General features: G+C 41.6%; 1 pseudogene; it reads left to right on the top strand.

Annotated features, from left to right (window-relative positions):
* The first annotated feature begins 912 nt into the window (after positions 1 to 912).
* LOC123812506 overlaps positions 913 to 15,462 on the top strand; it is a 204,241-nt pseudogene continuing 189,691 nt past the window's right edge.

Here is a 15,462-nt window from a genome sequence, read left to right as displayed (position 1 = left end):
TAAGACACAAATTTGTAAATAACTGACATTTAATACCTTCTATTTCACAAAAGTGTCATATCCTCTACCGTAATGTTAACAGAATGAGTATTTATAATACATGCCAGAAATGCACACAGCTACTCTTGGGAAAGGAAGCTGTCCTCTGGTTACCACACAGTGCCATCTGCTGGACAGCTACTGATGTGCAGCAGAAAAAAAATACAAGACACCCACTGGGGGAATGAAAGAAAATTTTCGGCAGCATCTCGAAGAGATTTATGCAAACTAAAGCAACTTTCTACAGATCTGCACTGTTTTATTTGGAGAGAATATTGCACAGCATCTATTCTCTTTTTCCTATAAAAGTAGAGCAGCTTTATAAAGATATGTATATTGGTGCAGGGCCAAAGGCTGAACATACATAAATCCCATATGGCCATAATGAAGAAAAAACTGTTCTTTCTATAAAAAAATAAAAATAAAACACTTTGATTTTCTGGGCACATCTGGAGTTACTGACTCTTAGTTAATAAAATATCAGTGCACACTTTGCAGCGCCCTTCACAAAGAATAGATATATAAGAAAGTACAAAATCTGAATCCCTGATCTTGTTCAGTTACGAGCACAGGTTCCTCCTGAACCCTAAGAGTGGTCAAATTCTTTAGCACAAATGGCAAGAAAAGAATAAGGAGGAAAGATGTAAGACTTACATAAGTTTTTCATTGACATCTTTCAAGGAAAATGCAACCTGCTCTGTCATACTATAACTTTGACATGATTTTAAATTTTCCTATGTGAATATGCTCTCCATCTAGTTGCAAGAGCTGATACATCCATCCTGATCTGTCCAAAACCCTTTAGCAGACTTCCACGTGGCACGAGGACACCGTCATCTCACCTCCTCCTAAGACCAGCCTTGTGTGTATTTCATGCGTGGGGTGTGTAAGGGAGGAGATGACTGCCGCTACTTGCATGACCTCTCTGGCAGTGCACACGGTGCAGTGTGCAAGTATGTTCATCAAGCTACTGTATTTACAGGGACTGCTGAAGATGTGGACACAGCAAACCACTGAAACAGGAAGAAGTGACTGCTACAGATTGAACTGCAAAATTATCCCTTGCTGTTTCCTCAAGTCTCTCATCAGTAGATGGACAGATGGTCGAAATGAATACAGGTGAGGCTGAGTCAAGACATTCAAACTTTGCAACTGTAGGAGCAGGTTCAGAGGACTGGGTGAACGCCATTGACTTTGTTCCTGGGCAGCCCCACCGTGGCCCTACTGCCCCCTCTTGCACTGGAGCACCCCTGCAGGGCTCAGTGAACAAAGAAGACTTGGAGAAGGAGCAGCTGGCAGTGGACGCAAAGCAGCAGCTTTGCCCCTAGGAGCAGTTGCAGAGTGCCGCTGTGGGGAGAACTGTGTGTATCTCCATGGAAGCTCCTGTGGTGTGCATAGTCTGAAGGTCTTCCACCCATGGACGCTGCCCAGAGATCACAACACATAAGATCTTGCACTGAGGCCCATGAGAAGGACAGGGAGCTCTCGTTTGCTGTCCAGTACAGGAAGGACAAGGTGTGTGGGATCTGCATGGAGGTGGTCTATGAGAAAGCCAGCCCCAGCAGGAACAGCTTCAGGATCCTCTCCAACTGCAATCACACCTATTGTCCCAAGTGCATTCACAAGTGGAGGAGGGCTCAGCAATTTGAGAGCAAGATCATAAAGTCCTGCCTTGAATGCCAGAGCACATCTAACTTTGTCATGCCAAGTGAGTACTGGGTGGAGGAGAAAACAAAGAAGCAGAAACTCATTCAGAAATACAAGGATGCAAGGAGTAACAATGCCTGTAGGTATTTTGATGAAGGACATGGGAGCTGCCCACTTGGAGGGAACTATTTTTACAAGTATGTGTGCCCTGATGGCCATAGAGAGGAGCCACGGAGTCAGAAGGTGGGAACATCAGGCATGTCCCGGGCCCAACAAAGGAACCACTTCTGCGAGCTCATTGAGGAAAGAGAACAGAAACCCCTTTGACCACAATGAAGAAGAGGTTGTCACCTCTGAGTTGGGCGAGAGGTTGACTTATGCTTTTGGCTGCAGGTGGGGACAATGACCTGACAGACTTTGAAGACTAGTGGGACTTGTTTCAGGAGGAGCTGGAAGACTTTCACAACTCGGACCTACAGCAGCAGCGCACGGCGTGTGGACGGGCCTGCCGAGCCTCAGACAGGGGCTGTCCCCAGCGGTGGGGCAGGGCCCACGGTTCTCTCCCCGGCAGGCCTGGCCCTTCCAGGCACTGTCTGAATGATTGTTCCTGTCTCCTTGATCCCTCACCTTTCTCTGGTTAAAAAAGTTACAAAAATAAATCAGTTTAAGTCAGGTTTTTCATAACACAAATTTAACTTCAGACAGTAAATACAGATTTATTGCGTCATTTGTTTTCAACCAGATTCACAGAGTTGAAGGTTACTGTTTATGGACTTGCCTGCACTCATTTGAGGACCTTGGGTTCAAAAGTCACACCATTGGCCCTGCTTTGGCATCCAAAAACAGGGGTGGCAGGCGAGGGATCTGGCCTGTGGTGAGTCGCCTCCTGCTACAGACTTGAGGTTTCTAGAGACATCTGCGCACATTTGTGTTTTTGTATCTGTTCCCGCCCTGCAGTCCCCACCCCACACTTGTTCTGTGGTCGGGTCTCTTAATGTTTAACTGCACACAAGTAATAAACTACTGGGTAACCATTAAAAAAGAAAAAGAGCTGATCACTTACATCTTAGGCCATCTTTGATTTTAAAGAATTAAGCAAATTCTTTAAAATTTGCTTAATTTGATAATGTCCATTTGATAATGGACATATCAAAAATAAGGATTAGTTCTATGAAATGCCTACTCTGGCATGTTAGAAAAAAATATATATCTAACCAGGTCCTTTTAGGCAATTTTCTATGGAGGACCTCAAAGGGCATTACTCAATGACCCTCAGAATGGCTTTATAGAGGTTTTACTAAGATTCAGAAGTGCAATGTATAAATAAAATTTGGATTAAGAAAGTATCTTATAGGTACTTTAGAGGAACATTAAGTGAATTGCCTGAGGTCACAAAACCCTAACAGTGAGGGAAAACAGAACCTGAAACACCCTGACCCGGGTTTAAAACACCTAAGGCACTTCCTCCCATGGAGAAAATGGTTTTCCTGCTACTCAGAAGTGGAACTGGTTTCCCCTTAGTGAGACCAGGAGCACTGAAAGGCCCCTGGAAGGTAACACCAGATATGCCAAGAGGGCTGGGAACACAGTGGGACACAGATTCCTCACCTGGCTGTCTGGTCTCATCCTGTGGAACAGCCTCAGTAGCCTGGGAAAGCTGACCTTTCTTCCAACTGCCAAGCCTCACCCCCACCCTCTCCAGGCCTTCAGGCTGTATGGGTAAGAAGCTGGCATCCAGACTGATCTCCATCAACGGTTAAGGTAGCACTGCTCTTCCCTTCCCACATCCGGAAGAATTTCCAATATGTTACATGTATAGAGCAACAGCAGAGCAGACTTTTCAAACACTTGGCAATCCAATATGGAGTCCCTGTCAGCCATGAGAGTCATGTCAAGTGCTGTGTCAAGACCGAGCTAATGAGGTATAACAGGAATGCTCTCAGGAGGGGCCATGAATGTCCAAAATCACGAGGCTGGACCCTCAGATAAGGAGTCCATCTGGACACCAGTATGTATGAGTGGGACCTCCACCCCTTGCAGGCTCAGAGAACTCAGAGCTTCCATTCCACCAGACTGTGCTGCCACTGCAGGCACCTGGCTTCATTTGAGACCAGCATCCACCTCTCCATCTGCGGACACCAGTGATCAGGGCTTCACACCTGATGCTTGCTCTGCTCGCTTCTATTGGCAGTAAACTCCTCTTGCGTTGAGACTCTGCTGGCTCTCTGGGGAGGTCCCCCCTAACGAACCTGGCATTGTGGGAAAACACCAACATGTGTGAGTGCCTCCTTTCGGGGATGCTCCCTTGCTCATGACACTGCACTTTCCATGAAGCTGAACCAGTTTTGTGAGCAAACTCTCAGGTGGCATGATAATGAAAATGAAAATATGAAACATGGTACTAAGACTGAAATATCAACACAAGACAAGCACATAAAAATTGGTTAGGAAAAGGATCCCTGACAGCGAGATGGCATCTAGTAAGGCTCAGAAAAAGGAGAATGTTCTTTTGTTATATGTTCTGAAGTCTAAAACCAAAACATGACTTTACCCACTCGAACTGAAACTAGAGCTAATTGCAACTTTATTTCTTTATTTTTAAATTACTTTATTGTTGTTCAATTATAGTTGTCTGCATTTTCTCCCCACCACTCCCCCCACAACCTCAGCCAAACCCACCTCCCCTCTCTGGCTTCCACCCTCCCCCTTGGTCTTGTCCATGTGTCCTTTATAGTAGTTCCTGAAAACCTTCTGCCCACTGTCCCCTCCCCCTCCCCTCTGGCTATTGTTAGATTGTTCTTAATTTCAATGTCTCTGGTTATATTTTGTTTGCTTTTTTCTTTTGCTGATTAGGTTCCAGTTAAAGGTGAGATCATACGGTATTTGTCCCTCACCGCCTGGCTTATTTCACTTAGCATAATGCTCTCCAGTTCCATCCATGCTGTTGCAAAGGTTATAAGCTCCTTCTTTCTCTCTGCTGTGTAGAATTCCATTGTGTAAATGTACCATAGTTTTTTGATCCACTCATTTCCTGCTGGGCCCTTAGGTTGCTTCCAGCACTTGGCTATTGTAAATTGTGCTGCTATGAACACTGGGGTGCATAGGTTCTTTTGGATTGGTGTTCAGGGCTCTTAGGGTATAATCCTAGCAGTGGAATTGCTGGGTCAAAAGGCAGTTCCATTTTCAGTTTTCTGAGGAAATTCCATACCGTTTTCCACAGTGACTCCACCAGTCTACATTCCCACCAACAGTGCACTAGGGTTCCCTTTTCTCTGCATCCTCTTGAACACTTGTGTGTTGATTTATTAGAAGCCTCAAAGAATATACTTCCTCCAAACCAGCTCTGCAAGAGATGCTAAAGGGTTTGCTTTAAGAACAGGAAAAAAAAAACAGTGTAAGAAAGAGGAACACAGGTACAAAAAAATGGCAATGAATAAGTACCTATCAATAATAACCTTAAATGTAAATGGATTAAATGCCCCAATCAAAAGACACAGAATAGAGGAATGGGTAAGAAAAAGCAACTTTATTTCTTTTATTACCTTTTCTAACCAAATTAAAGTCTCTACTGTTCCCTAAAGCACCTCTACATTTTCAAGGACCACTGTAATTGCTCCTGTCCTTCACCCACTCACCCATTCATGCATTGGACAAATATCTACTAAGCCAACTATGTCTCAAGCACTGTCCCAGGTGTCAAGAATATAGCGGCGTACAGAATAATCAAGTCCCTGTTCTGTGAAGTTGCCTTCTGAGGGGTGAGTCAGACAGTCAATAAATAAACCAATAAGTATACTGAGGATTAATAACTTACAGGAAGAAAGATAAAGCAAGGTAAGGAGACAGAGTGATGAGGGAACTGTATTTGAGTCATTTGAGATAGCATTTCTGATAAGGTGACAACCGAACCTTATCAGAACAACTGAAGAGGTTGGAGGAGGAGGAGAGAAAGTCTGGTTACAGGGAGGAAGCAGCATACTCGAAGCAGAGGGAAAAGCAAAGGTGAGGTGTCTGGCTGGCATGTTCAAGGCAGAGCTAGGAGGCCCACAGATGCACCAGTGAGAAGAGGCTGAGAAGGAAAGGAAAGGAGGCAGAAGATGCAGTGGGAAGATCACATAAGCAGCACTCCTCAAGTGCTCTGTGGTAAAGAACACTTAACTGTTTTTTCCAATCCATTGCAGATTAATTACTTTATAAAATACAGTTAAAATGCCATAGCAATATCTACTGCTATAGAAGTTTCTGCATCTATTTCCACAGACCCCTGGCAGTTCTCAGACCAGCAGTGATCCCGGGCCACGGAGGTGGAGTGGGGGAGGTCAAGGTCAGTGCTTTCAATTCTATTCTGAGGGACCTGCATCATCACCTCTAGAAGGTTTTGATCAGAGAGACCTCTGTTCCTTCAGACCAAATGCCCTTCCCCTACCAGCACCTGTCAAGGTCTCAATGACACAAACCGTGTCCACCATTCACAGAGAACAGGTTCAGCCAGGAGCATTTCATGTTCACGTATCCTGACCTGGCCTGGTGGTTTCTCCTCCACCCCCACCAAAGAAATTGTTTTCAATGAGAATTTTTCTTTTTTGGTACAGTCTTCATGGCATTCATCTACACTGTATTAAGATGTTTAGTATGTGCCACATCTCACCAAAAAGTCTGTAAATTCCTGGATATCAGAGATGGTTTTATAAATCTTGTACTTATTATGTTAACTTGACAGCCAATACATGCTCTTGAATTGAGTTGTAAACTAGATCTATAAAATTCAGTCATCAATAATATGATGTGACTACATAAAACAAACTTTAAAGGCCTGTTTTCAGTACTCTGGAAGAAGTGCTGACATTTTTCAGGCTCCCTGTTACTTTACAGATCAAATCCAGAAAATTATTACTGGTTCAAAACTTTTGTAGTTCTATTCTCCCATCTATGGCATATTTCTTGAAATACATGGCCCACTAGCTAGAACTTGTTACCATTTAGTGGTATATAGATCTCTTTGCTGGTGAAATGTGTTGTAATATGATTTGACCTGTAGAAATGCAGAATTTCAATGCTCCCTTAAAAAGGCAGTGACCAAGAAACAGCATTGTTTGTCTATGTCCCAGACCTATAGTTCATTTTCAAATTAGAAGTAATGGCCTGCTATGTTAAATGAGTGGGAGAAAATTAAACACCTGGATTAGGAGACTCTAAGAGCCCAGCACCAAGTTGAAAATGTAACTTTCAATATTTTAGCCCAAAGAAGCATGACAAGAAGTTTATTGCTCTAAAATCCAATATGGAAAAGTTCACAGTGATTCTAACTTTATTTTTACCAGCAGAAACAGAGTTGGCTGTGCAATCTTGAGTGTTTGTCTTTGAACCAAATCACTGTTTATTGTGATGACATTCCTAATTTTTTTCCTCAAAATTACAACTTTCTCCTTTACAAAAGAGGAAAATCTCTTTAGAGTGGGAAAGAAGGCAGTGAAGACTACCTAAATGGAGCCAATTTTTGCTATAACAAAATACTATAGACTGGGTGGCTTCTAAACAATAGAAATTTATTTCTTACAGTTCTGGAGGCTGGGAAGTCCAAGATCAAAGCACAGGCAGATTCGGTGTCTCGTAAGAGCCTACTTCTTCATTTATAGATGGCACCTTTTTGTTGTGTTTTCACATGGCGGAAGAGATGAGGGATCTCACTGGGATCTCATTTATAAAAGCACTAATTCCATTCATGAGGGTTCTACACTCATAACCTGATCACCTCCTAAAGGCCCCACCCTCCTCATACCATCCCCTTGGAGGTTAGGGTTTTAGCGCATGAACACTAAATCTATAGCAGTCAGCAACATGTTTTACTCATCACTACGTCATCCATTCATCCAGACACTCATCCACCCCCTCATCCCGTCACCCACATCATCCACATACCCCTCTCTCTCTCTCTCTCTCTTTAAATAAGAACATTATAAATGTTTTCTTTCTCAAAATCACAAGATTTAAAACAGAGCCCCGGGCATATCTTTACATTTATCTTCCTGTACTCCTAGATGATCACCTTTCTTCAGCAACTTTCCTTTTCTGCCTTTTCACCAACCCACTTTTCTTCTTTCCCTAAATTTAATCTTATTATTCTATACACAACTTTCCATTTCTTTTTGTCAACCACATAATATTTGCTCATGGGATCTGTGTAAAGCAAGAGAAGAACAAGGACTAAAGGCCTTCCCTTGCTGGCCCATCTCGCTGGTCCCCTTCCTGGAGCTGTGACTTTAACTGATACCCCAACAGATGTTTCACTTAGTGGCTTTTGTGCCAGCACTTTGCCCAGAGAAAACCTGTGGCAAACCTATGATCATATGAAAAAACCTATAAGACAAAGAGAAAGACCTGCTCCTAAATGATTTTTTAAAAGTTATTTCACATTGTACATTTTAAAACCCATGACCAAAATTCGACCTTCTAGATAATGGTGTCCCTTGACTGAAATGCTGTAGTACCAGACCAGCTTGAAACATTGAGTTAGCTTCATTGCTTTCATTACAAATTTAAAAATAGAAAGTGTAAGCATTTGGATGTTCTCTCTGGGCAGGGTTGGAGTAGGCAAAGGGTAGACGAGGATTGTCTTAGTCCATTCATGCCACTGTCACAAAATGACAAAGGTTAAGTGGCTTGTAAACAGCAGAAATCTACTTCTCACAGTTCTGAAGGCTGGAAGTCCAAGATCGGGATGCCAGCACAGGTGGGTCCTGGTGAAGACCCTCTTGTGAGCTGCTGACTGCTGACTTCTCTGTGTCCTCCCATGGTGGGAGGGTTCAGGGAGCACTGTGAGGCCCATTGTTTGAGGGCACTAATCTCATTCATGAGGGTTCCACCCTTCTTGACCTGAGCACCTCCCACAGGCCCTACTTCCTGACATCATCACCTTTGGGGGTGTCAGGATTTCAATGATTTGGGGGAAGGACACAGTCAGACCATAGCAATGGTAAACTATGGAATTAGTTAAAATTTACACGAAGCATACTTATCAGGACACAAGAAGAAAAACAGAATGAGCAGAGGGAGATGGGATGGGGGGGAATCTGTGCTAGTAAACAGCGAAGCGACAGAAGCCACTGCTCAGAGAGAGGAGAGAGGATTCCCTTTAGAAACATTAGCTAAGTGAGGAAGATAAACAGAGGGGCACAGAAATGCTGAGGCATTTTTGGCAAGTATTTTATGTCATCTCAACTAATCTCACAAGTATGATATGTAGATGTTATCCTTTCTGTACGGACAAGAAAGTAGTAGTTCCATGAAGTTAGAAAAGTTACCCAAAGTTATAGCAGGGATTTTAAATCCAGATATATTTGACTCCAAAGCCTATGATTTTTCTACTATGTTACCTTAAGGATAAAAATATCTACAAAATGAAGTTGGTGTTGAGAGAAAAGAGGGCAGTCATCTACTCAAAACATGGTAAAACTAAAGGCTAGAGAAGTTACTTTTTTTATTTGAGTTGCTACCGCTGCACTTATTAGGCAGATCTGAAAGCTGAAGTCATCTTTTGAAACAGAGGTCAAATTAATGTTAAGAATGCATGATGTTCTGGACCTAACTGACAGATTGGACATAAATAAATCACCAGGAGTGGTTGTAATACAATTTAAAAGTCTCCAGGAACTTCAGAATGGAACAGTATGACACTGGGCCAAAATGTACAATTTGTCATTTATAAAGTTATCCTGACTCAAGGAGTCTGGAAGGCTGCCGGCCTGATTCTGATGCAGAACATAGGTTCCAGAGGCCTGAATCAGGAACTTGAACTTGTGTGCATGACTGGCAGGCAAGTTCTACAACTATGACGTTTCAGGCATACCACGGAAACTCTGCACCTCTCATATATCTCTTTCCAGAGTATATTAGAGTTATTTATGTAGGTATCTCACCACCCCTAACTGGGTTTTAAGTTTAGCAAGGGCTATTTCCTACTCGTCCTGTGTTCCCTGAGAGCCTGCCACACTCATCTGTACCCAATACATGCTCAACATCTAGTTGAACCAACCCCTGACCACATCAGTGAGCCCAACTGCTGTGCGGAAAGCCAACTGTGGTTTCTGCTGGGGGAAACACTATCTCAATGATCACTAGAACTCTCTAAGAGACTGGCATCAGTTTGTGGCCAAGAGAAACCTGTGGACATACTTTTCCAACTGAATTGCATGGTGATTGGGAACATGTTTTTCAGAGGAAGAAAACTGGTTCAAAACTATAAACGAGAAGGAAGGATAAATGTATAATTTCTCTAACTGAAAGGAGTTAATATCAGAGTCTGTTGCAGCTGACCTTAATTAAAATTTTTTCAAATATAAATCATCTGGCTGATGAAACCATAAAGTGTTCCAGATTGCAGATAAGAAGTCAAGCTGATGAGCATGAATGACAAAAAAAAAAAAAAAAGGCAAACAGTTGAGTGGAATGAAATGTGACAGATGTGCTTCATTGAAGACAACAACAAACTAATGATTAAAATACTAAAGTATCATATAGGATGATGGACTCAGAATGACTAGTAACAATTTAGGAAAGCAATGAATGTCCTAAGTGCAAGCACATCTACTTTTCTTCCTAGTTAATATGTGACTTATGTATTCCCAGCATTCACTCAGACAAGGGGAAAAGCACAATCACCAAGACAGTTCATAAAATCCCTCCCAGTGCTTCGGAAAGCACATCTAGAATCAGACCAACTGGGTCAAAATGCCAACACTTCTGCTTATTAGCTACGGGGGTGCCTCAGTTTCCCCATCTCAGTTGGGTCAATAATACTAGCTACGTGGTAGGGTTGTTGTAAGGATTTAAAAGAATTAACCTATAAAGTGCTTTACATAGTGCCCAGCACACAGTAAACACTCAGTAAGTGCTAGCATCGTCATCGCCATCATCACTACCACCACCATCATCACCACCACGACCATTCATTTCTTCTCAAGGTCACATTATGCCAAGAGACAGGAACTGATGAGCATGGAGCCCCAGGCCGAGTGTAAAGACTGCAGAGTTAAGCTGACTTACTTTACCTCTTTTGATATTTCACTTCATCTCCATTTTATTCTGGGTAGGGTTTTGCTAAGAAAAATTGAAATTAAAATTAAATTGACCAATGTCTTGCTAAGGCAAGGGATTTTTCTTGACTTGTATACACTGATACGAAATCGAACACCCTGGCCTGCAGGCAGACCTGAGTATTTCATCAGCTAGCTGTCTCTACTGTTTGCTTTTGGACACTGCCAGAATAATCTCCGGAGCTGTGGCCAGCCAAAAATCTGTTTGTCTTTAATGTATCGCCTCTTGTGCATAATTGTCATGTTGGCAAGCTACCCAGCACCTTTCCAATACCCTATGTTTGGGAAATCTGCAGCCTTACGGATCTCGCTTTATTAGGGCAGCATCCAGAAAACTCAAGACCAAGACTCCTTTGCAACTGGGATACAGACAGCTGGACTAGACATTGCCCATCGGTCAAGTGCTCCTGAATCTTTGGTTTGTAAACAAGCAACCTGAGGAGACAAGCCTGGATCAAGTCCATGTCAGTGGCCCTGGTGGCAACAGAGGCATCCAACAACCAGGGGTAGCCAGCCCAGGAATTTCCGTGGTGTTCGCAGGCAACAGCCACAGTTTCAATTTCCTCATCAGGCCAGTTCAGATTCACGATTTGGGATGGTTCCTGTATGTTTAGACTCCTCCCCACAGTCCTGTGAGCTCTCCAATTTCCTTATAATAAAATCCTTTTCTAATTACTCAGCCATAGTGGGTTTATGTTGCTTCCAGCTAAAAATCTGGACTGAAAGAGCTACCTCTATTAGTAAAGGGGGTACAGGCACCAACCAGTGTTGGTAATACATATATAAAATACCTGGTGTTTAAAAATGGCAGTTCATATAATTAAGTCTACCCTAAATGTGCAAATTCTCCAAATTTCCCATCCATACTGCTTCCACAGAGAAGGAAAGACTTCGTTCAGGCCTTTGCAGTTGACAATATGCTTTGCCATTAAAATGTCAAGTTTGCCTTATCAATTTTTCTAGTTAACTGTACTATGAAATAATTTACCCCTTAAATAGTGACTTAAAACAACAAAGGTTTTATGATGCTCATACATACAGGGGTCAGGAATTTGGATAGGGCACAGAGAAGATGTCTTCTTTCTGTTCTAAGATCTGGGCCTCAGGCTTCTTGGCTTCCTCAAAATATGGTAGCCTTGGCATCATTGGACTTGGTACTGTCGGCTCAAACACCTCAATAAACAAGAGGGGAGGGGCACTGCCTTTCACACCCATATTGGAGCCCACGCAATGTTAGTTGCAGCACGCTCTATTGGCCAAACCAGCCAGGAGCCTGCCCTTATTCAAAACAAGAGTACTTAGACTCTACATCCTGATGGGGAAGTGACAAAGTCACATTGTTAAAGTGTATATAGGATGAGAGGTGTTATTGGATACATCTTTGCCACAGTGATAGGCACAATGGATTTAGAATCCAAATGTTAATTCTGAAGATGCCTAGGATTAACAGTCAGGTATTTAGACAGCTAGGGTACTTTGAGGCTTAACACAGGCATATCTCAGAGATACTGTGGTTGGTTCCAGATCACCAGTATAAAGCAACTTTGATAACACAGCAAGTTATACTCTCACTGATGGAGGGTCTAACCTTCAATTTGTTTTTAAAAAATACACCTTCTGTGAGGCACAATAAAGAGATGTATGTATGTACCATCATAATACTCTGCATCCAGTAGAGGTCCCAAAAGCATAAGCTAACTTTCTCAATTTTGCTTTCTATTTTTCATCCATCAATACATTATTTGACTATGGAATGCCCATCTAGACGAACAAGGTGACTACTTAAACTCCGAATACTAAAATCTCTCAGTAATAGCCCAAATTAATGTGTAATTTTTATCTTCTTCCAGCTTCTCATAAATCCCTGGTGCTATGATTCCCCTGCAAGAGAGTTAAAGATCTCTTGAAAAATCTTGTGTTTGCCTTCAGAGCGATGTCATGAATATAAAATCCTTTTGGAGATAAAAGGATTTTTTATGATGCCCATGTATTTCCTCTAGTTTTATAGATAGAAGATGGTGTTGATAAAGGCAGGATAATTTATATCATGCGCACTGAGCAGATCATTGCAGCTGAGTGTTTCATTGAAAAACGCAATTACATTTCTCTACATTTTAACACGACTGCTGAAAGATGCACTGAAATCTTTCCTGACTCCCTTCTAGGCAAAAGAGGTTCTGCTACTAAGAGTCTCTTAAGATTCTTGAAGGACATTTCTCCTCATCAGTATGTAATCTGCAGGAGATATACGCTGTTTCACGATACAGGCTCATCCGTTATTCTCTTGGTAAATTCAAGAGCTTTGACTATCTGATTGCAAAGGTAAAACCTGAGAGCTATTATTTTTAGGGGACCAATCCTTTCCAGAAGAATATATATCCAGCATCTTTTTTAATGGAATGTGCATTTGTTCCTCAAGGTCAAGGCTTGGGTCTGATCCACTGATGCCCAGTTCAGTACATTTACATAGGAGTTGTTCAAAAATGTCCACTGATGAGAATCTTATGATTACACATTACTTCCATGAATCTATAATTCATGTGCCACAATGCTGACTCCTTTATATGTGGCAAAGATTTTAGATTTGAAACTTCTAGTAGTTTACACTCCATTAGATGGTCATTATGTTTACATTCTAAGATGTATCACACTTCATGCATATACACCTTGTCTGTAGGCTACAAAACAAATCCCTTCAGAACTGGTAACAAGATGCATGAGGGTAAATCCATGTCTATCTTACATGTTTCCTACACTTAGCAGTATGTCATACAGAGTAGTTTTCAATAAACACTTATAAAATGATGCAGTCCTTGATTAGACAAATGAAAGAATGATGATACATTTGGGTCATCATTAAGTCGCCTTGTCTTGTTCATTATCTCATAAACGAGTCTCAACCTCAAAATAAAGTTGGTAATATCCACATTGTTACACAATGGGGCCTGAGCATTTTAGGAAATAACTGGCTCATGTTCTGTACTGTCATCACCAGAAAGGATTTCATTTCCACCAGCACCATATGCAAAGATTGACAGGCATGATTCTTGATTGGACTGAACAATGGGACGTCCTGCTCCCGTTAAGCGAAGAGGAAGTGACCAGGATGCAGTTTTCCAGCTGAAGAACTTCATTCTCATGCACGCTTCTCTGTGTTGTGAGGGCTTGCCATGCCTCAGGCTGATTTATAAACACTGCACATCCACCATAAAAATGAAACCCTGGCATCAGTGCTAGTTACTAATTAAATTCCATGCACATCCAGATTTTTGCTAGTATGTACATTTTAATAATGAGGTTGTCTTAAAGGCTATTGAAAGGCAGTGGAAGTCTTCACTGCTTAACCCAAGCCTGCCACTTATCCCTTCACTTTGCAGTTTTACTAGGGTAAACCATCCATCATACTGTGGTGTTTTAACCAGTTACAAATTAAACAGGAAACGTAATAAGAATAGAAAACCAATTTTCCTAGACTACCCTAATCTTGCCAAGCATAAAAATGTACTTAACTGAGAAAACTGCTGAGAGATTCATACAGAATTTGTGTGCTACTAAAGAAATCATTATAACAGCTAATTTCTGGGAATAGACTTTCTGCAAAAGTGGAAGGAGATATCTTTTCCAAAAACAGCATTGCAATAAAATGCAGATATTTATTCTCTACTAATTTAAAAAGGATTGTATTAGTATAACTTCATGTAAAGTCATATATGCAAATCTTCAGTGTGTCAGTGACAGAAAGATTTCAACTGTTAGGTAATTTAAAGTATTAGCTAAAAGGAAAAGTGTGAGCATTTAACTTAAAACAAGGAAATCTGTAAGAGTAATAGTAAGGATCAAACTGGAATTAAAATTAGGCTACCTAGGTGCTTAAAGAAAAAAATTCTAGTTAAGTTAGAAATAAAATCTAAACCAACTAACTTGAATTTTGTCTTAAACACAATTCTTTGTCACTGTCATTGTCATCATTATAATCATCATTGCCGTTGCTATCACTACCCTTTGCCAAATATGTAACACTGTAACAAGCATTTCATGCACATTTTCTAATTTAATCTTCAAAAAACAGCTCCATGACTTACGTTCTATTATTACTTATGGTTTACTGTTAAAGAAACTGAAGCTAAAACAAACAGGTTAAGTAGCACAAATTATTTGCCTAAACTTTTAAGTGGTAGGTTCAAATTCCAGGCAGTCTGATGCCACATTTCCTCATAATTATCCCTCGTCTAGAGGTGCTTCTGACAAGAGGTCCGAGGGACACAGGAGCTACAAACATAACAAAGCTGTTGAGCAGCTCATGAGCCCCATGAAGCGTGACTGGGTATGTGACTAAGTTTCAGGTCACTGAAATTTTCTGGTTCTCAAATTCCTAAAGGAGGTGGTAGCACTAGGCTGGGGATTCACAACTGGGTGGTGCCAACCACTAGGGAGCAATCTAAACATTTACGAGGACATTTATCAGGCCTTTCATGTATACAGTGTCTTAGACTGGATGTGCCACCACACCAAGGACTCACCTGCCCTGGCCATCATCTTCCACCATGCATGGCAAAATCAACTGAACCCTCCATCATTTACAAACACGCTCCCCATGTTATATATCTGAATATTATTCTTTGAAATGGGGATGGCCCTGCTATCACTGAGTAAGTAGTTTGATTATTGCCTTGTGCTTGCACTC

Source organism: Phyllostomus hastatus, unplaced genomic scaffold (assembly GCF_019186645.2).
Source record: "Phyllostomus hastatus isolate PE091 unplaced genomic scaffold, TTU_PhHast_1.1 phas_scaffold_93, whole genome shotgun sequence".
In the NCBI taxonomy this organism is placed as follows: Eukaryota; Metazoa; Chordata; class Mammalia; order Chiroptera; family Phyllostomidae; genus Phyllostomus; species Phyllostomus hastatus.
This window is presented reverse-complemented; position numbering and strand designations above follow the sequence as displayed.